Source organism: Anolis sagrei, chromosome 2, assembly GCF_037176765.1.
Source record: "Anolis sagrei isolate rAnoSag1 chromosome 2, rAnoSag1.mat, whole genome shotgun sequence".
Lineage (NCBI taxonomy): Eukaryota > Metazoa > Chordata > Lepidosauria > Squamata > Dactyloidae > Anolis > Anolis sagrei.
Window position 1 is genome coordinate 122603859 of NC_090022.1, and position 21113 is coordinate 122624971.

The window sequence follows — 21113 nt, forward strand, 5'->3', positions numbered from 1 at the left end:
TAGATTGCTTAGGTTAAAGAATCTAACAGAGGGGGTTTAAAGGATCGCCAGTAAGGAAAGACTGGTGATCAGTGGTTTGTTCCGAGTATAGGGCAAACAGTGTGGATATTCACAATAGGGAACTCTGAAGTAGTATAAGCACTTCACTAAAGAAGGAGTTTGTAGAATTGTAACATCAGAAGCCTGAATGTATCTCAAACCAGCCATTTTGTAACATCAAGCCTTGTGCCAAGTTCAAATTCTCAAAACTGCAACAATTACGTTCTGTTGACAATAAAACTTGTTCCCTTTATATTTCAAACCTGCCTCATCCATTGCTTTCATGCTTGGTGCATTCCACACTACCAAAGTCACCTCACAACACAACTAAAGATAAACAGAGACCTAAACCAGCGTCTCTAAACATATTGGTGGCAGCTTAATTGATATCTAAAAGAAGGTTCCTCACAGAATTTTGGTGGCATTAAAGAAGATTAACGCTTCCTCACATAATTTTGTTGACAAGCGGTGGGATTAACGCTTCCTCACATAATTTTGGTGGCAGACGACGGGATTCGTGTAACAACTGATCGAGTGCCTTAAGTTTAATTTTAAAATAAGTTGTGAGGTAAAAGTTGCTGAAAAATGGCTACCAGGCGGCAGAGAAAGCTGGCTGAGGAAAGAGAGGGAGACCAAGGAGAAAGTTCGAGCTCTGGGTCAGAGACAGAGCCAGTGCCTATGTCAGAAATGGCTTTTAAGTACAAGTTAGAGATGAGACGATTGGAAATAGAGGCAAAAGAAAGACAAAGAGAGAGAGAACTAGAGATGGAGGCAAAACAAAGAGAGAGAGAACTGGAGGAAAGACAAAGAGAGAGAGAACAGGAGTTAGAATTAAAGAGAATGGAGTTTGAGCTAGAAAAACAAAGATTGGCTTTGTCTCAAACACCCAGTGAGGTCCAGGAAGGGAGATCTGGGGTGAATACCCCAGATTTGACAAAGAAATTCCCAAAATTTACCAAAGGTGATGACCCAGAGAAATTCCTTATATCTTTTGAGAGATGTTGTCGGGATTTTGGGTTGGCTAAAGATAAATGGATGATATACCTAAGGCCTCAAATAAGTGAGAAGCTGTTACAGATTTATGGACAGATGCCGGAGGAGTCTTGTAGAGACTATGATCTGTTTAAGAAACAGATTCAACAGGAATATAGATTGACTCCTGAATATTATAGATTTAAGTTCAGGACGTTGAAGAAAGAAAAAACACAAAGTTTTGCTCAGGTGGCCTCTAGATTGTCTCAACTGTTCGATAGTTGGATAAAGACGTCTGAGGTAGAAGATTATCAACAGCTGAGGGAACTTTTCAAATTGGAACAATTTTTCCAATTAGTTCCTTATGAAATTCGTTGGGTGATTCAAGATCGCAAGCCATCCACGATTGTAGAGGCAGCGGGTATGGCAGATCAAATAACAACCTTGAAAGAAGGATTTAAAAGGGAAGATCTGCCAGGGGACAAAAGAACAAACAGGCAGCCATTTTATCCACAACAAACGCGCCCACAGCAAGAAAGGGGCTCTGACATAGAAAACACCCCCTATAGGAGGCAGAGTGTAATAAGACCAACTGCTCCTGAGGTAAAACGACGGTGCTATCAATGTGGAAAATTGGATCATATAAAATATCAGTGTCCCCTGTTAAGGAATGAGAAAACAACCCTCTTTATAAATAAAATGAAAGAAACACCAAAGGCAGGACCAGAAACTGTTGCAAAGGAGAGTTCAGGCTCAGAGCCTCAAGAGAAACAATGTTTGTTCATCCTGTCAGGCAGCCCATCTAAGGATTACTTAGAAACCATTTCTATTGATAGCAAAGACAGGAAAGGACTTAGAGATACAGGTTCCGAAGTATGCATAGCGCACCCTGAAATAATACCTCAGAAATTTCAACAGCCAACCTCTGAAATAAAATTAAAAGGTTTAGGTCCCGCGATCCCAACACCCGTGGTGACTTTGCCAATAGAATATAAAGGATGGAAGGGTATGTGGGATTTTGCAGTCAGTCCTGACATACCATATCAATGTTTAATTGGAAATGATTTGGCTGAGGAGATTAAATACTGTAAGATGGCGTGTGGGGAGAAAGAATGTAACAATGAAAGCCCTGAACAAAAAGCCATGTGTTTTGCCATACAACAAGATGGGGACGAGAGTCCAGAAACCAGCGCTACAGTGGCTGAGCTTGTCAAGAGGACGGGAGGAGTTGATGAGATTCGGCAGGAACAAGGAGCCGATGAATCTTTGAAACCTTTATTTGCTTTAGCTCAAAACCCCACAGTATTGGCAGAAGAACAGCCCTCCGAGTTTATACTGAAGAATGGTGTCTTATATAGAGAACCCAAAGGTGTAAACTCGACAGAAAGATCAGTGACATGTAGTCAAATTGTAGTGCCTCAAGGTTTTAGAGAACAGCTGATGAGGGTGGCACACGAAAACCCTCAAGGTGGACATTTGGGCATAAGAAAAACCACGAAGAGGATCACTAAAAACTTTTATTGGCCTGGCATGTTCCAGAGGATCAAAGAGTTTTGCCAATCCTGTAACATCTGCCAGAGATTGAGCACTGGAAGGGATAAAGTTAAAGCTCCATTGATCCCTATGCCAATAATTGGAGAACCATTTTACAGAGTAGGCATTGACATTGTAGGTCCTCTCTGTAAACCAAGCAGACGTGGTTACCGTTACATTTTAACCATGATTGACTACGCCACAAGGTATCCAGAGGCTGTAGCTCTGACTAACATCGAAACAACTACAATTGCAAATGCCCTGCTGTCCATTTGGGGAAGAACTGGATATCCCAGAGAACTGGTCTCGGACTTGGGAACCCAGTTTACTTCCAAGCTTATGTCAAAATTGCTGGAGTTAAGTGGAATTAGACACCTGACTTCCACAGCATATCATCCGCAGACAAATGGACTGGTTGAGAATATGAACAAGACTTTAGTCAAAATGATAAAGTCTTACAGTCAGGAAAGGCCTTATGACTGGGACGTCAAGTTACAACAACTGCTGTTCGCCTATAGGACCGTCCCTCATGACAGCACCGGCTACAGTCCATTTGAATTGCTGTATGGAAGGAAAGCTCGTGGTCCGTTAGATCTGTTAAGAGAATATTGGGAAGAAAGTCCGGCGAAGGATCCTGTTCCAGTGACGGAGTATTTAAGAGATCTTCAAGCAACAATGCAGCTGGCTAGAGACATTGCTCAAGAACATTTGCTTGCGGCTCAACAGAAACAGAAAGACTATTATGACTCTACTGCTAAACCAAAGGTCTTCGACATCGGAGATGAAGTTTTATTTTTATCTCCCAACAAGGCCAACAAGCTTCAATTGGATTGGTCTGGACCATGGAAGGTCATCAGAAGACACAACCACATAAACTATGATATTTTTGATGAACAATCCAATGTAGAAAGAAGAGTCCATGTAAATATGTTGAAGCCTTATGTTATAAGATCTGCAAATGTATGTTTTGTTGTTTCAAAATAGAAATCCGGACCCTTTTCTTTTTGGGAGGGTGATCGTGAACAGTACAGGAATTTAGATCGAGTAGATATGAACAGAGAATTGTCCCTACTTCAAAAAAGAGAGGTTGTGGAAGTTTTAAGAAAAAAATGGCATTCTAATGAGTATAGTATGTCAACAATTGAGAAAGAATGCTATGCCATTATCTGGTCAGTGAAGAAACTGAAACCGTATTTGTGGGGTAGGAAGTTTACTTTGCAAACAGACCATGCTCCCTTACGATGGCTAGATAATGTAAAAGGTACCAATAACAAATTGTTAAGATGGAGTTTGGGTTTACAAGATTTCATATTTGACATAAAACATGTTTCAGGTAAACGAAATGTAGTTGCGGACGCCTTATCAAGGATTCCATAGGTTAAAGGTTTCTATATATGTATAGTTGAAATGTACCTAACTATGATGCGTTTCCCTTTCAGAATTGATATATGTATATTTATTGTTAAATGTTATGTAGGATTATTTTTGCTATTCTAGGATTAAGAAATGTGCAAAAATATTTTTCTGGGGGGGGGGGGAAGGTGTAGAGAAATGTTTATTATAGAGTGTTTATTATAATGTATTTAAACTGTATTTAGGTTTTACATTAGTTGCTATGGCCTAACTGTGAGGGATAGGTTGCCATGGTAACACAGCCTCAGAGGAGGTGGGCGGAGTTTAAGGAATAAAAGGTTTGAAAGCGTCAGTTAATATCCAGTCCGGTGGATGAGACCCGGGGAAGAGGTTAAAAGTGTTGTGAAGCTGTGAGAATTCAGTAGTTCTTAGAATTTGTGAATATTTCTTCAGCAAGAGAGCTGAAGGTGTTACCTTGTTAGATTGCTTAGGTTAAAGAATCTAACAGAGGGGGTTTAAAGGATCGCCAGTAAGGAAAGACTGGTGATCAGTGGTTTGTTCCGAGTATAGGGCAAACAGTGTGGATATTCACAATAGGGAACTCTGAAGTAGTATAAGCACTTCACTAAAGAAGGAGTTTGTAGAATTGTAACATCAGAAGCCTGAATGTATCTCAAACCAGCCATTTTGTAACATCAAGCCTTGTGCCAAGTTCAAATTCTCAAAACTGCAACAATTACGTTCTGTTGACAATAAAACTTGTTCCCTTTATATTTCAAACCTGCCTCATCCATTGCTTTCATGCTTGGTGCATTCCACACTACCAAAGTCACCTCACAACACAACTAAAGATAAACAGAGACCTAAACCAGCGTCTCTAAACATATTGGTGGCAGCTTAATTGATATCTAAAAGAAGGTTCCTCACAGAATTTTGGTGGCATTAAAGAAGATTAACGCTTCCTCACATAATTTTGTTGACAAGCGGTGGGATTAACGCTTCCTCACAATGGGAATATAGGGCTGTGTGGAAGGGCCCTGACACAGATGGCATGGAGTCCACCAGATCTCATCACATGACATACATCTACTTCTGGCAGGGCTGTGTGCTGGCTGCGTCATTGAAGTGTTGTAGGAGGGGGAAACCTGAACACAGGAGACTACCCATGTTCATGTAGCAAATCATAGGAACAAGGTGGTACTCTTTCTGGCATGTGATGGGCAAACAGGTGGTGTGGGCAAGGTGAGGGCCAGGTGACAGATTCATCCCACTACCCCATTATTTGCTCCACTGTCCTATGAGTCACCCCACTGTCCCCTGCATCAAAGACCTCAATGTGATGAGGCCCATAGTCTGGCTCAAAGGAAAGGCAGACTGCATGGAAAAATAGATTACAACAAAATCAGAAACACTGACACCCCTCAGGGAAAGCTAATCTGTATGCTTCTTTTCCATAGTGCCCATAGTGAAAAGCCATACACTTTTTCTGAGATATGATGAATATCCCTTAAAGTTCAATTTAAAAGCATGGCTTATTTAACCTTGCTGCTTTTATTACTTGCTCAAGACATCTCAGCTTCCTCTTCTACTCCAGAATCTTTACTCCCCACTTCAATCAGCATTGCTCCAGTCCTGTCTCCGGGGGAATGCTTTTCCCACACCCATTATCTGCTTCTCATCTACAGCACAGATTTTGATGTTTATTGTTCAAAAGATAAGCCTTCCTAGGCTCCGGCTTTCCCAGCACAGTATATGGTAGCTGCCTATCCAGCCTCTTTTCTCGGTCTTTCCCATTTTAGTGAACAACACGGGTAAGCTTCTTGCTATTTCTCCAGTAAAATGCTGCAAGCATCCAGTGTTCCCACCAAAATTAGAAAGGTTACCAGCATTGCTCTTTGCACCAAACACCCTTCCTGCTGCCAAGTGATTCCAGACACTATTTCTGGTGACAGAAAGAAACCACAGCTATTGTCAGCACCAGAAACCTGAGATAATCCAGAGGAAGCCATTCACAGCATTCCTGGTCATTCAGGTTTGCAGTCAATGAGAACTTTCCTTGGGCCTAACTTTCAGGGCCCTTCCACGCAGCCCTATATCCCAGAATATCAAGGCAGAAAATCCCACATTATCTGAGCGTGGACTCAGATAACCCAGTTCAAAGCAGATATTGTGGGATTTTCTGCTTTGATATTCTGGGATATAGGGCTGTGTGGAATGGCCCCCAGTCCAAAATCTGGGTTCATAAAAAACATAATTTATTCCAAGCCAATATTTGCTATTTGTTATTATTTCTCTTCAAATGAAATAATTTGAGTGGACGGGTTGAGAGAAAGACTAGCTAAAAATTAGGTCAACATGAATTCAGAATTCCAAACAGGTAGAAAGTTGCTGTTGCTGTTTTCGTGAGTTTTGTTTCTGACTTATGGCAACTCTAAGGTGATCTTATCACAGACCTATCATGGACATTTTGGTATCCAGTGAATCAGGGGGAGATGAAGAAAGGGAGTTAACATCCTGATTGTAAGGCGTCGAGCAGAGAAGGTGTGGAGGAAAGGGGTTTAAAATCTGATTGAGGCTTTGTGGTGGAAAGGGTGGAAACGAGTGGGGGGCTGGCCCTTTTAGGGTGCTTCCACACAGCCTTATATCTCAGAATATCAAGGCAGAAAATCCCACAATATTGGCTTTGAACTGGGTTATCTGAGTCCACACTCAGGTAATGTGGGACAGTGATAGAGATGTGGAGGAGCAGCAGAAGGAGTTGGGGCAAGAAAGCCAAGCCATTTAAGTAACAGCTACAAACTCACAAATACTCAAAAGCATGAAAGAGAGACTTGGGAATATGGGGGACCAAGTGTACTAAACTAGAGGGTCCCAGAATTTGCCTTAAATTTGTCAAATGGTTTTGAATACTACAACATAGAAGTTGTTCCTTGTGTTACTTTTCTGTAATGACTAGCAGAAAGCAAGCATTTTCAGTCACCGATAGGTTTTTTTTCCAGAAGAGTGAATTTGAAAACTGAGATGACATCATGGAAAAGGCAGTGAACCATTTGCTAAGCAGGGCCTGCTGGGACAATGTTAGCAGTCAAAGAAGCTGATATGAGAAAAGCAGAAGATGGAATGCTATTTTTAACATCTGATTCATAACTTATTTCTTATTTTAAGGCAACTCTTTACTGTTTTTTTATTTTTTTTTGAAGAGTGGCAAGTTACTAAAAGCGCAATAGGTTACTTTTAACTTTTTAAACAATACACGTTGAAATGGAGAAATGGTTCATATGCCTCCAAATAATGCATAGCAAAAGGAATGTTCTGCCTTCATTTCCAGTAAAAATGTTGCATTATAGTGAGCAATGTTATTTGTTAGGGGTGTGAACAATGCTCAAAAACCACACCATTTTTGGCTGTTTTCGCCTCCCCTCTCCCAATTCCATTTTCTGGGAAATTCCCAAAATCAGGAGGAAGGTGCAATTTTCATCCCAGTAAGATTTGGTCCACTGATGCCAATGGGGAAACTTTAGAGGCCTATCAGGAAGAAATGTGCATCACTTGTAGGCCACATTTACAACTACAAGCCTTCAAAATGTTTCACCAATCCACTGATTTTTAAGAATTTTTTTTTTACCATAACATTTTTTTAAAAAAAGCACACACACATAAGAGGAGTATCTGGGAATTGAAGTGCTAACCAGTGCGTGCCACAAGATGGGAGGACAAAGGGCACAGTCAACCAGGCCTCTTGATTGGCTGAGAAAGAAATGTGAGAAACACACAGAGAGAAAAGCCTCAACTCCCATCATGCTCCAAAAGATCCAGCTGCTTGTGATCCATTCCAGTTAAAGGATTTGGCTTGGTCCTACTCAGTCTGTTTTTGGTGATCTGGCTGCCGGATCACCACATTTTCCCAAATCACTAAATGGAATTCTACATACATCCCTATTACTTGTAATACATACATTAATTCCAAGCTCTTGAGAAATGTTACAGTTATTTCAAGTATTGGTTTGTTGTGAAATGAAGATATTTGCCTGGGATGTTGTACATAAAAAGAAATGTTTCCTTGGAATGAATTTGTCTGTTGATCATCTGCTACATTACATCTTAATACCATTACAAGTGAATTTCAGTTAGCTGAAAGTGAACATCCAGGAGTGAAAATAAATTTCAAAGCTACACAATGTGCTGAATTTTAGTGATTGCTTAAGGCAACTTCTTTTGCTCCAGTGCACGCAACTGAAGAAAAAAATTAGAAAATTAAAAATTAAATCAAATAAACAAACGGTTTTCCAAGAGAATGAGAGAGAAAGAGAGAGGGCTAAGGGAACTATTGGATGGCTTTCCTGGTGGGGTTAGAGCAGGTAATTTCATTATGCTGAACCGTGGAGATATTTAAGGGCCTCTTGCAAGTCCCATAATAAAACCCTCTCTCACGGTATGCTTAGTTTCTCGTAGAAAAGAAATAGAAAGGAAGTGCTTTTCCATGAACACATAAAGAGATAGAAGAAGGAGAAACTGTTTTGTTATTGGAAGTGGTCCACTGGGTACAAATCTGTTGGTGAATGGAAAGAGCCTCCTGGCGCAGAACTGAAGCCATAACCACAAGCCAAATGAGACAACAGAAGATCAGGTTCATCTTGGAGGCAGTAACCAGAGATGGGGGCATGGAAAGCAGCCTGTAATATGCTACACTCCTTCACCTTGTCGAAACGTGCCCCATCCTGGCCCTTTTCAACTTCTCCCTTGGCTAGAAAGCAAAACAAGCAGATCATTTATGTTACTGCTTCCCCATTCCCAGGCACACATCAAGTGATAGAGCATTTAGTGTGTTTCAAAAAGATAGACCCAATCTGAGATCATTATATCTCTGCAACCACAAACTGTTCAAAAATGAAACTCTTACTACTTGAAAAGGTGAGGCATACTGCCTCTGTTCAAGCAAGACTATTTCTTCTTCCCTTGAAGGAGATATTTACTTCCTCTTGATAGCTTAGCCACAGAAGATTTTAATAGACATGGGACATGGAGACAAAGGGCATTTTCCCACTAGCTTTATAGAACAGAGGCTACTGTCTGCCAATCATCTGATCTGCTCCTGCTGAATTCTGGGAAATGTAGCTTAAGGAAGCCAAGGACCTCTCTTGTTGAGAACTCCAAAGGCTCTGCCCTGAACTACACTTCCCAGAATTCTGCGGGAGCAGATTAGACAATTGGCAGACGATAGCCTATGTTCTATAACACTGGTGGGAAAACGTCCATGGGAAGTGATCTCCAGACTGTTTTTAAGCAGAGTTCATGCTCCCTCAGGCTGTTGGGCAGGCTGGACTATAGCTGGAAAAAAATGAACAAATTACTATGTACAATAAGCATATCTTATTAGTAGTGCAAAAAAAAAAATTCTAAAGAACAATACAATAGTTAAAATGAAGAACAATTTTAACCAACATACACTTATAAATATTTCAATGGGAAGTGTGGGCTTGCTTTTTGACTGATGAGAGAATCAAGATCACTAGGATTGTAGTTGTTGTGTGCCTCCAAGTCATTTCAGACTGAGAACCACCCTAAGTCTACAATTAAACTTAGGATTCAGTTTACCTATTGAATGTATCTCCCTTTATCAGCCAGCTAGAACATTAAGATTGGCTGAGAAGGTCCTGCCCTCAGTCCCACCACCCTCGCAGGTATGACTGGTGGTGAGAAATACAGGGCCTTCTCAGTGGTGGTCCCTCAGCTGTGGAACTCCCTCCCCAATGAGATCAGATCTGCCCCTTCCCTCCTTACATTTTAACGTTAGCATTTGGGGAATGAGATGAAACAGTCAAGACAATTTGGGATTGGTGCAATGTGGAACCTATGTTTTAGGTTGTCTATGTTTTTGGTTTAAATATTTTGTTATAAGCTATTTTAATTATGTGTTACATTTTATACTCCATGAGGCATTGAATTTTGCCATTTATTTTGTTGTGAACCACTTTGAGCCTCCCTGGGGTTGAGCAAAGTGGTATATAAATGAAATAAATAAATAAATGAGGGGCTGCACCCAGTCTGTGGGTCTTAGTTTGGGGGATGTGGCCTGTAGATCCTCTAGTTCATATTTAGTGAGGGGTTACATTTCTACATTACAGATATCCAGTAGACTACCTTATTTTATGCTGTATTACTTCATAGGAGTTGTTGCTTGAGATTTCTACTGTAAGGCTCTTCTTTTGGACTTCAGGTTAAACGTGGCTATGTTTTGACTTAATCTGATAAATCAGTTTCATCAAAATATTTCAAGAAGGACCAATTTGATTGAGTCAGCATGTCATGGACAAGGTTCAAATGTGTACAACAGTTATACTGCATAGTCTTCATGTGCAGAAAAAAACCCACTTCTCTTTGCAGGAAAGAAAAATCATGCTATGCATGAAGTGATCCTTAGCAAAACAATATGTGCAATGGTGACTCTCTAGTCTAGAAGGCAGACCAACCGTATTTCATCTTGTTAGAAAGCTAGAAAAGCCATTCCTTCAGTGCACAGTCTAAACACACAGTAGCTTCACTTGGTTACATTTAATTAAGAGCTTTTAATTTTAAGGCCTGCTTTATAAGAAACAACTGTTGCACATTAAATAACACTGAGCCTTCCTGGGGTCCAAAGACCAAGCTTGTCGTCACAGGGATGTCTTTAAAAGATCCTGGCTGGAATGTTATTTTGAACTCTTTGAAATGGCAAAAGTGTTTTTAAACACTGAAGGTCTCTTGGGAAGCCCAAGTTTAAACTTAGTAAAAGGTTTTTAATTTTAAACTATTCCTTAAAATAGTTGACATAAAATTTGGTGGGAAATCTTTTAAAAGCCTAATTCTCCTGAACTGGAAGTGACATTTGGAAACTTGAAGCAAGGAGGGGGAAAGAAGGCACAGAACACTTGTTTTATTGTTGGTTTAGTTACTAAATTTTAGTATGAGCTCATCAGTGCCCCATGGGATCAGCTAACACCCCCATATCCCACTCCATGCCTACCCTTCTCCCATTCCCCCTGTTCAGTACTTTTCCAAAATCAGGTGCTAATAGGAAACCATATTTATCTAGAATACTTCCAAAAGTTTGTATCCTCCATTGAGATGACAATATTGTCAATCAAGGTTGGTTCTAAAACAAAATCAAATTACTGATTATTTTTCATGAGATTTTGTTTCTTTCTTAAAGGACCACTTTCATAATATAGCTTTAAAAGAAATGGCCTACCCTGAAAAACCCCACACAATGGTACAATGATTTTTCTATGATGAGAAAAAAGTTGTTATAGAGTATATCTATGTTTATGTGAAATCTTCAGAAAGGAAAATACTAAAAATACCTTCTTCTTTCTTTCTCTCCTCAATACCTTCGTGTAGATTTTCTATCAGAGCTTGACTTAGAAGAAAATATGTCTCTCAGGAATCTCAGAGAACTGCATGGTGTGGCACACAGGTGCTGATCCCTAAAAACAGCTCCATTTTTATTCCTCTTCTACAAAAATATTTGATACGATTCAATGCGTGACATGATGCCATTGCCTTATGGGTTTTCCTATTATCTGCAAGTGGGAGCCAATAATGCCACATATTTAGTATTCACATTACTCAACAGTGATGAACATGCCCCAGATAAGCACAGTAAGCTTTAGTTCTCATGCAAGCGTTCCCTGGGACCATGACTGGAAAACTCCTGGATTAGTGGAATCAGAGCAGCCAGCTTTGGCTCAAACTAGATGATAAATTAAAGATATTTTTATCATTCTCAAATAGTTCAAGATGTCTTTTTCTCATAGCACATAATTTTCCTGATCTAAACATCTTGCATACATTGTGCCTTGTTTTGTATCTGGTCATTGGTTGTTGTTTATTTGTTCAGTCACTTCCGACTCTTCATGACCTCATGGGCCAGCTCATGCCAGATCTCCCTGTCAGCCATGGCCACCCCCAGCTCCTTCAAAGTCAAGCCAATCACCAAGATGCCATCTATCCATCTTGCCCTTGGTCGACCCCTCTTCCTTTTTTCCTTCCATTTTCCTCAGCATCATTATCTTCTCCAAGGTTTCCTGTCTTCTCATTATGTGGCCAAAGTACTTCATTTTTGCCTCTAATATTCTTCCCTCCAGTGAGCAGTCTGGCTTTATTTCCTGGAGTATGGACTGGTTTGATCTTCTCATGGACCAAGGCATTCTCAGATTTTTCCTCCAACACCACAGTTCCTTCACTCAGCCTTCCTTATGGTCCAGCTCTCATATCCGTAGGTTACTACAGGAAAAACCATTGCTTTAACTATGCAGACCTTTGTTGCCAGTGTGATGTCTCTACTCTTCACTACTTTATCAAGATTGATCATTGTTCTCCTCCCAAGAAGTAAATATCTTCTGATTTTCTGGCCGCAGTCTGTGTCTGCAGTAATCTTTGCACCTAGAAATTCAAAGTCTGCCTCCGCATTTTCTCCTTCCTCTATTTGCCAGTTATCAATCAGTCTGGTAGCCATAATCTTGGTTTTTGCGATGTTTAACTACAACCCAGCTTTTGCACTTTCTTCTTTCACCTTGGTTAGAAGGCTCTTCAGCTCATCTTCGCTTCCAGCCATCAAGGTAGTATCATCTGCATATCTAAGGTTGTTAATATTTCATCCAACAATTTTAACTCCAGTTTTGGATTTGTCAAGCCATATACATCACATGATGTGTTCTGCATACAAGTTGAATAGGTTGAGTGAGAATATACAGCCCTGCTGTACCCCTTTCCCAATCTTGAACCTATCAGTTGTTCCATGGTCTATTCTTACTGTTGCTATTTGGTCGTTATATAGATTCCTCAGGAGACAGGTAAGGTGACTTGGTTTTCCCATACCACCAAGAACTTGCCACAGTTTATTATGTCAAAGCCTTTAGAACAGTCAATAAAACAGAAATTGATGTTTTTCTGAAACTTCCTCCCTTCCTCCATTATCCAGCAGATGTTGTACATCTGGCAACTGTCACTCCATTGGAAGGGACTTAATTTGTAACTCTCACTGTTGAAGCATGAGCACTCATAACTGGAACAACACGAAGAACAGACTGAGGGTCATGTTGTACTGTTGCAGAAGATGGAGCCGAATATGAAGATGTGTAGAAGGAAATCCAAGACAATGGTCTATGCCAAAATTGTTAAAGCATTTAAGAAGTACCAAAAATAATCTGATGTGAAGTGGATCAGATTAAGGAAATTTTGTCAGCTGGAGGAAAAGAATTTGCTGAGAACTATTTTTTCCTTGAGAAGCTTCCCTTGGTAGTAATTCAATGAAGCAGAAAGAAGCACGGGTGAACAGTAACTCCAACATGAACTCATGCAAACATTAGGAAGAAATCAAGAGAGGACAACCTCTGACAAGATGCAACCAGACACTGTTCAGTGCTGGAAAAAAAAAGGAAAGATAGCTGATTTATGGTGGAATGGGAACTGGCACATGAAGATAGAGCTGGCTAATATTTGAGAGAAAATGATTAAATGATTTTGTGGATTGCAAGATGGTGAAGATCTAATGTCATGACCTTTAAAAGTGTACAGTTATGGTTCCAAATGGACCTCGAGTCCTAGCTTTTGGACAGCCAGAAGAGACAGAGGAATACATCCAATTTAATCAATGAACTAAGAAGATGGATTCAGACTGGAAGTTACATTGACTAAAGCTAGGATCCGATCAAATGGACTGTTACTATAACATTTTATAGTAGAAATATCTCCTTCTACACTACTGGAAATAAAATTTCTCTTTCCCAGATGGCCCTTTAATGCTAGGATAGGACATGTTATTTGCAACCTCTGTTTCTTTTTCTAAATCAGACCATATAGTAGGATTGTATGTAGCAGGAACGCTTCATTCTTGAACAATTTAAATGAGAAAATGGATACCCAATAACAATTTCTTTAAAAATATCTTATCTGATGTGGACTCAACAGGCTGGAAGGGAGGGGGTGGGGAGGGGAGGGGAAGAGATTTCCCTGTTTAGTCCTTAGCATAATCCCCATTCTTGTTTCCTACATTAATTGCATGGCTCCAAACCATCTTCAACTCAGTAGCTTGTTTAGCCAAGGCAGTTTGTCACTGGATGTGATAAAGCCACCTCCCCACACCTCAGGTTCCCATACCCTCCCCCAGCCGCAGAGATGGCAGATAAGGCAGGGAGGTTTCATTTCATGTGCTATGAAGCTGGATGGGTTTAAGGAGAGGCCTGTTTAGGAAGCTGCCACTGATATCTCTGTGACAGGTGTCAGCTTCACATGGAGCTGCCAGCAGACGTTAAGACGGAGATTAACTGAGCATCGCTCTTGCCAAGCGGTACAGGGGCTGTTATGGGGCCTCATTTGCTTGTTTGTTTGTATGTGCCTGCATGCAGGATCACATTTAAGGACATGTGTTCACAAACCAGAAAACAATTTAAGAGGTTCATTATAAGCCTTTTGATCTTGATAAATTATTCAGTACATGTCTTCATTGTCTCTCCTTTCCTTTCTCAAAGTCTAAATGGAAATTGTATTCTTCTTGGGACAGAGAACAAATTATATATATGTGCTCCAGGAGGCTCAATAATGGCAGGAAATAGTCATTAATATATTAATTTGACCACCTTTAAAATAAGACAGGTGTCCTATGCATCAAGTGGAATTTACTTCTGAAGAATCATGTTCTCCTTCCAAAGGGATTTAAGCCAGAAGATGCAGAAATGTAACAAACACGTGGAATTAAAGCAGAATATGTAAAATTCTATATATTCTGCTTTAATTCTGTTAGTTCCAGCTAGCATAGATCCACCATATGTAAATTCCATCAATTTGATCACTCCACTTTAGCTGTGGCTAGCACCAAAAGTTAGCTCTATGTTTCTAAACTGTGAAGTGCAAGGTAACAATTTAAAATTCCATGAATTGTAATGGAAATTGGATTTTTAATAGAAAAATCTTGAATAACTGAGCAAATGACCTGAAGCCCGCTTTTGACAAAGTATAATTTTTTAACATAACTATGGGAAACAAATATTAATTTTTGAGTTAAATACCTTGATTAATGATTGCTTAATTTTCCTCTTTTTAGTGGACTGTATTGTCTTCCCTGCCCCCTTCCTAGAAAATTGTGGGTGAGGAAAAACAGAGTCCTCTCTAATGGATGTCCTGGAGATGTCTTCTGCGTTATGGAGGCAATGCAGCTTGTGGCACTTGTACTTTACACTATACTGTGTGCCTTATCTCTAGATAAAGCTACATTGAAGCTTTCTTTAGATTTCCTCTTTTAGCACCACTTAGCCATCAGAAAACTCAATATCAGGATGCAAAGTATTTTTTCACTTCTATAAAGTTCATAAATGAGCATGAGTGTTTTTAAAATGAAGTGTGATGATTCAAACCTAACTCCCAGAGAAAATCAAAGGAAAATTTATACCAGTAGTTTCATTATACAATGATAACCCCCTCAATGAGAAGTATAATGCAAAGGCAAAACTTTAAAAATTGCCAAGAGTCATTAAAACTGACCAGCGGGGCAAAGACATTAATGATAAGAAAGCTTAAAGAATTACATAAGAAACCATCAAAAGCCAGATACATATGGTACTGGAATCAATAAAAATATTGAAAAGTGTAAGCAAGTAAGGACAGGATGCTTCTGGAAAATGGCCACACAGCATGGAAAAAACACAAATCTGTAAGCAAGTTCTCTTAAATAAAATGACTTGTGAACAAAGCCAGAGAGAATTCAAGTTGTTTGAAATTTAATGGCTTGATGTAGCCATGAAGTTTGTAGCCACAGTTGTAAGACAGATACAAGAAGCTTCTGCATTTATATTCACATTTCCTTGGAAGGAAAATTTACTATGCTCGGTGGGAATCAATATTAGAAAAAATATCTACAGATTTGTATCTTCAGCTGGAATAAGCTTATTCAGATTCCATCCCTGTTTCAGGTTGCAGGTAGGATTGCCAATTCAAAGAGATGGTACTAGTTCAACTGGAGTCTGATTTAACTGATTCTGTTAAATCAGGGGGACTGAGGAATTATTCCTTTCTCCTTTCAGTCACAGAGCAGATCCAAACTAGATATATGTTACTCTTGCTATATTATTATATATACATAACAACACAGCACACATGCACATTAGGTGCAAGTGTCTGGGATTGGTCTCTAAATATCGGGTTCTTCCCAAGGGCCTTCCCAAGGATATTAGAGGTACTTTTGTAGAATGTGCACAGTTCCGAGAAGTGCTGCCTTCTGCAGCATGTGGAAAGATGTTCTGTCCAAATTAAGGCCTTTCAAGTGCTTTTTGGGGTTTTTTGGAATGCCTCCAAGAGCACCAACAACTACTGGTACCACTGTTGTTCTCTTTTGCCATAGTCGTCCCATTTCAGTTTGTAAGCCCTTTTATTTCATTATCTTTTCCATCTCTTTATCCTCTACTCTACTGTCTTCTGGTACTGCAATGTAGGCTTGTGCATTTTGGCTGAACCTTGAGCCATTTCTGTTATCCGGATTCCAGGGGGGAGGGGCTGTGTTTCCACTTTTCGCTCACCTCCCAAAAATGGGCTGGTCCTCACCTCCCAAAAACTGTTGGGAAACACATTGCGACAGAACCCTTGCCATTACGGGTGTCCAAATAAGCCAAAGAAACTGAAGGAAACGAATCTGTGCATAGGTCTACTGCACAAGTCTACCATAAAAACGTGTTTCTTTTCCACAAGTTATATCTGGCGAGTGTTTATCTGTTTGGATTCTACAATCCCAGAATATGTTTGCTTCTTTGTTTTCCATGGTCTTTTTTGGCTTGTGCGCATACTGGGTTTTACTGCAGAGTGGGTCATACTTCTTGCAAAGGTTCCAGTTTCTTTTCCACAACAATTATATCTGGTGTGTTATGTGGCAGGTGTTTATTTGTTTGGATCCTAAAATCCCAGAGTATTTTTGCTTCTTTGTTTTCCATGGTCTTTTCTGGCTTCTGTTCATACCAGGTTTTACTACAGAGTAGGCCGTTCTTGCAAAACTTATTTCATTGTACCCATTCACATTAATTTCCAGGTACCCATTAACCAAGAAATCTAACTTGCATTGCTTCCAACTCATAATGTGACAGCAATGTGTGAACAATTACCTAGCGCATGAACAGCAATGTTAAGGCAATGAGGATGAAATGCTACCATATTTCCACATAAAAGAGGAGAAATAATTGTGAATTCAAGACATCATATTTAGAAATATATTTGTGAAGGAGAAATGTCATCCTCACTGATGGTATCCCCCAGTGTGGTTCACCCCACCCCCTTCCCCAGCAATGGCAATGTTGTAGCCCCTCTAGTCATGGAGGGCTATAGGTCAGAAGCCATCCATTAGGATGGGAATCAAAATTTCAACTCTTCACATAACAGTGAAGTCACGGTAGACAATAAAGAGAGTAAAGGCTGCCTACTTCTGACTGCAGAAATGAAGATGGCAAGGTTATGTGCAAAGGATTTTTCAACTCCTGATGAGGGCTTCAGTCTCTTGGACTCATGTGTGAATTTCATAGAGTTTTATTATACAAGGAAAACTCAAAAACAATTTTGCCACTTCCTCTCTCTGAAATATAGCCTCTTCCTTTGAAATATAGGCTACAACATCTGGGGTTCACTGGCAGGCTCCCATGCAAGTACTAAACAAGGCTGGCCCTGCTTAGCCTCCAAGACCAGATGGGGTTTGGTGCTACTATATCATAAATAAGTCTACAAAATGATGAAAACAGATTGGCAGAGCAGCATATGATCTACACTGTAATAAAAAAAATTAAACTGTGAAGCTTGCCTATGACTTCCTTGGTAACAGAATAGCTATACTCAATAACCAAAAAACCTACTGGAACCTGACCCCTCTCCCTAAATCAACACGGTTGCCTCCACTGCCTTCTGTGCTCAACAAAGTATCCCTGTGCAATCCTAGATGTTTAACCTAAGAAGCCACATAGTTGCTGAGCATTCTTACTAAAACTTTATTCAGGATTTGACAGCAACCCCTCTGCTTCTGTATGTTTTGATTTTCTTTGTGTGGGAAACCCCTCCTTCTTCATGATGTGAGTCTCCATCCACAATATCGCGCCGTGGGCCCATGTTACTTCAGCCCTGGAATGAAGGGCTCAGCCTCTCAGCCTATCAGATTGGTCTAAAACTCCCTCAGCATTCCAGTGGCCTTTTGTTTGGCTCTAGCAGTTGTTGTGTAGGGCAAGGTGATTTCTCTGGCAGCAAGGGCTGCTTTTATTAAACTCTCAACAGGATGTTATACATCCCCATGCAACCAGACTCTCTTTCCTACCACTGAAGGCTGGCACTCCTGCAGGGCACCCACGCTACCCAGCCAATCTAAACTTTCCTGTCCTTTCCAGAGATATTTATAGCTGGGAATTTTAACAAGAATGAGTTTCTGTTTTGGAAAGGATGCTTCTACTTATTACAATTTCTGCTTTTAGCTCACGGGTATCCAAAAGGTGAATGTAATTGACAAAACTGTAATGTGTGTGTGTGTGGATGTGGATACACACACACACTTTCTAAAGAATTTGGTTAATAAACCTATCATCACAAGGCTGGGATGGAGGTGAGGAGGCAGCAAAAAAGAAAGATTCAGAAAAATAGCAGCGTGGAAAATTAGTCCCTTGACCACATAATCTCTATTTCCCAACCTGTTTGCCAACCCAAGCAGAGAGAATGGGTGCTGTTAACAAAACCGTAGAAATGTGTTTTCCTGCACGATCCTGTTTAGTAGTGTAATAAAGTAGAGGATTTTTTCCCACAAGCAAAAGCTTTATGTTCAGAGTACCCCCACCCCTGCAAAGCTAATAAACCTTCTAATACATGTCGTGCGTGCTGACTGCCATTGTGCTCATCACTGTTATTTGATGTAAGGAACTGTAGACAATACAAAGAATTGCCTTCGGCTACTTCCCTTCTGGAATGCCAGAAGAGTTCCAGGTTCATTGTATTTTTGACACATAGGAAATTGTGTTTTTGAAGGACAGGTTAGCTATGTCAGTACATGTGTTTTATTAAACTATGCTCTTTTAGTAAACTGGTTTTGCTCAACCCACCCACCCCCATTTCATATAGTTTGAGTCAGAGTTGGGCAATATGTGGCCTTTCAGAATTTACACCAAGATCTCCTTTTCCCTTCGGATATGCTGGCTAGGATTTATGGGAGTTGCACTCCAACACCATCTATAGGGCCCTAAGTTTAATATAAAGTCTTCAAACCACATTTTGTAGCTTCCATATATGATTAGCAGCCTTAGATTAATGAACATGAGTAAAAAAAAAAAGCTGATGTGATTCTAGGCTGCATCAATTGGAGCCTAGTGCCTAGTCACCTTATTCTTATTTGGTGAGATGTCACCTGGAATACTGTGTCCAATGAAGGGCACAAGGACTGAAGAAGAATATTAACAAGCTGGAACATGCCCAGAGGAGAGTGATCAAAAGCCAAGAGGAGAATGATCTGGAAGTCAAGATCTATGAGGAATCGTTCAGAAAAATTGGTATATTTTATCTGGAAAAGGGACATTTGAGAAGTGACATTATAGCCATCTTTAAATATTCAAAAGGTTGTCACATTGAAGATGGAGCCAGCTTGTTTTCTGCTACTCCAAAGACTAGGGCTTGGTGCAATTGAGTCAGATTTCAGGAAAAGAGGTTCTACCTAAATATTAGAAAGACTCTCCTGATGGTAACACTGTTTGATAGTGGAATCAACTCCTGAGAATGGAGTTGTCCCATCTTTTCTAGAGGTTTTCAAACAGAGGCTTGGGTGGCCAATTGTCAGAAGTCCTTGGTTGTATATTCCTGTTCAGTAGAATGGGTTTCGACTTAAAGACTCTCATGGTCCATTCCAAATCTATGAGGCCATGAAAGAAAAGTTTTCTCTTCTTATGGACTTGTGAGATGAGAACCTGCATCATAAAAGGGGACAAATCTGACTGTTTCACTTATCATGACATTTGAGTTTTATGGATTTTGTGGCACAATACATTCTAAACAAATCCAAAATGAAATGAAATTTTCAGTATTTTGCAGATGTAGGTGAAATTTGATCAGAACCAGGTGGAAAAAAACTTCCATACCAATCTGTATTACTGTCTCGCCACTGCCTCATCCCAAAAGAGGTCACATCACATGTCTATATCCAATACATACAAGCTTTATTAGAATAGTTGCTTCAAAGAAATGTGCAGTACCTATGTAATTCATGTAGTATCCTGTCTGAGATACTTTTTGGTATTATAATTCTGACATAACACCACATTCCTCACTTTGTAATGCACGTACAAGGTTAACTTAACCAACATTTGATGGCTTGGGGAAAGAAATGCAGCTATCTTATTACTCAAGGCGAAGACAGAAGGTGCTACATGGCACACATGTTATAGGAGAAAGGGAAGAATATTTTGCTCACTGACACTTTCAGTGTAGTACATGAGTGGAGTGAAATGAAAATTCAGAATGTATAACTATGATATATATAATAATTCAGTTGGTTACTTTTCACATCTTCCTTAGCACAATGCACGATAAGGAATATAAAATCAAAAGCAAATGGGATCTTGATCTCAGGTCACTGTGATGTAATAAATAGAGACCATGTAATAAATAAAGACCATCAAAATGAAGAAAAATCCATATTTAAAGCTCTATTCTGCTATAACTCTAATGGAGTGAACTTGACTTAAGTTGGTGTAGCCTTAAGTTGGAGTCGCCCTCGGGCTGAGAGGGGCGGTCAATAAATGCAAGAAATAAATAAATAAATAAAATACCTCACAATTTTACTGTGAATAGAAAATAAAGAGCCCTCCCACCAAAACAAATTTTAAGACATCTTATAGCAGTTGGAGATACCAAAGAAAGCAACAGGGTCAGCCTTTCTGCATAGCGCATATTCCATAACAAGGTCACAATTTCCGAGAAAGCTCACTCCTTAACTGATGCTCTACCTTGCGATCAAAGGAAAAGCTGTATGATGGGGAGAAGGATTCAATACATTATATTAAACAATAGTAAGGAGGGGGAGAGGCAATGTAAGGGTAGGTAATAAGTATCCTTTCAAGAACCTGGGAAATTGGAGCCTATGTAGTAAACAGAAACATTTTGCATTGAACAGCAACAGAAAAGAAAATATTTCTTCAATGAATGTAAGTGCGCTGCTTTTGTATTTTAATATGACCTTTTTG

At 39.8% G+C, this 21113-nt stretch overlaps 1 protein-coding gene across 3 annotated transcripts in view; it reads right to left on the bottom strand.

Moving 5' to 3' along the window:
- The window catches only part of MYOCD (myocardin), a 165217-nt gene that overhangs the window by 61594 nt on the left and 82510 nt on the right, over window positions 1-21113 (bottom strand). The gene's annotated exons all lie outside the window — the stretch shown is intronic.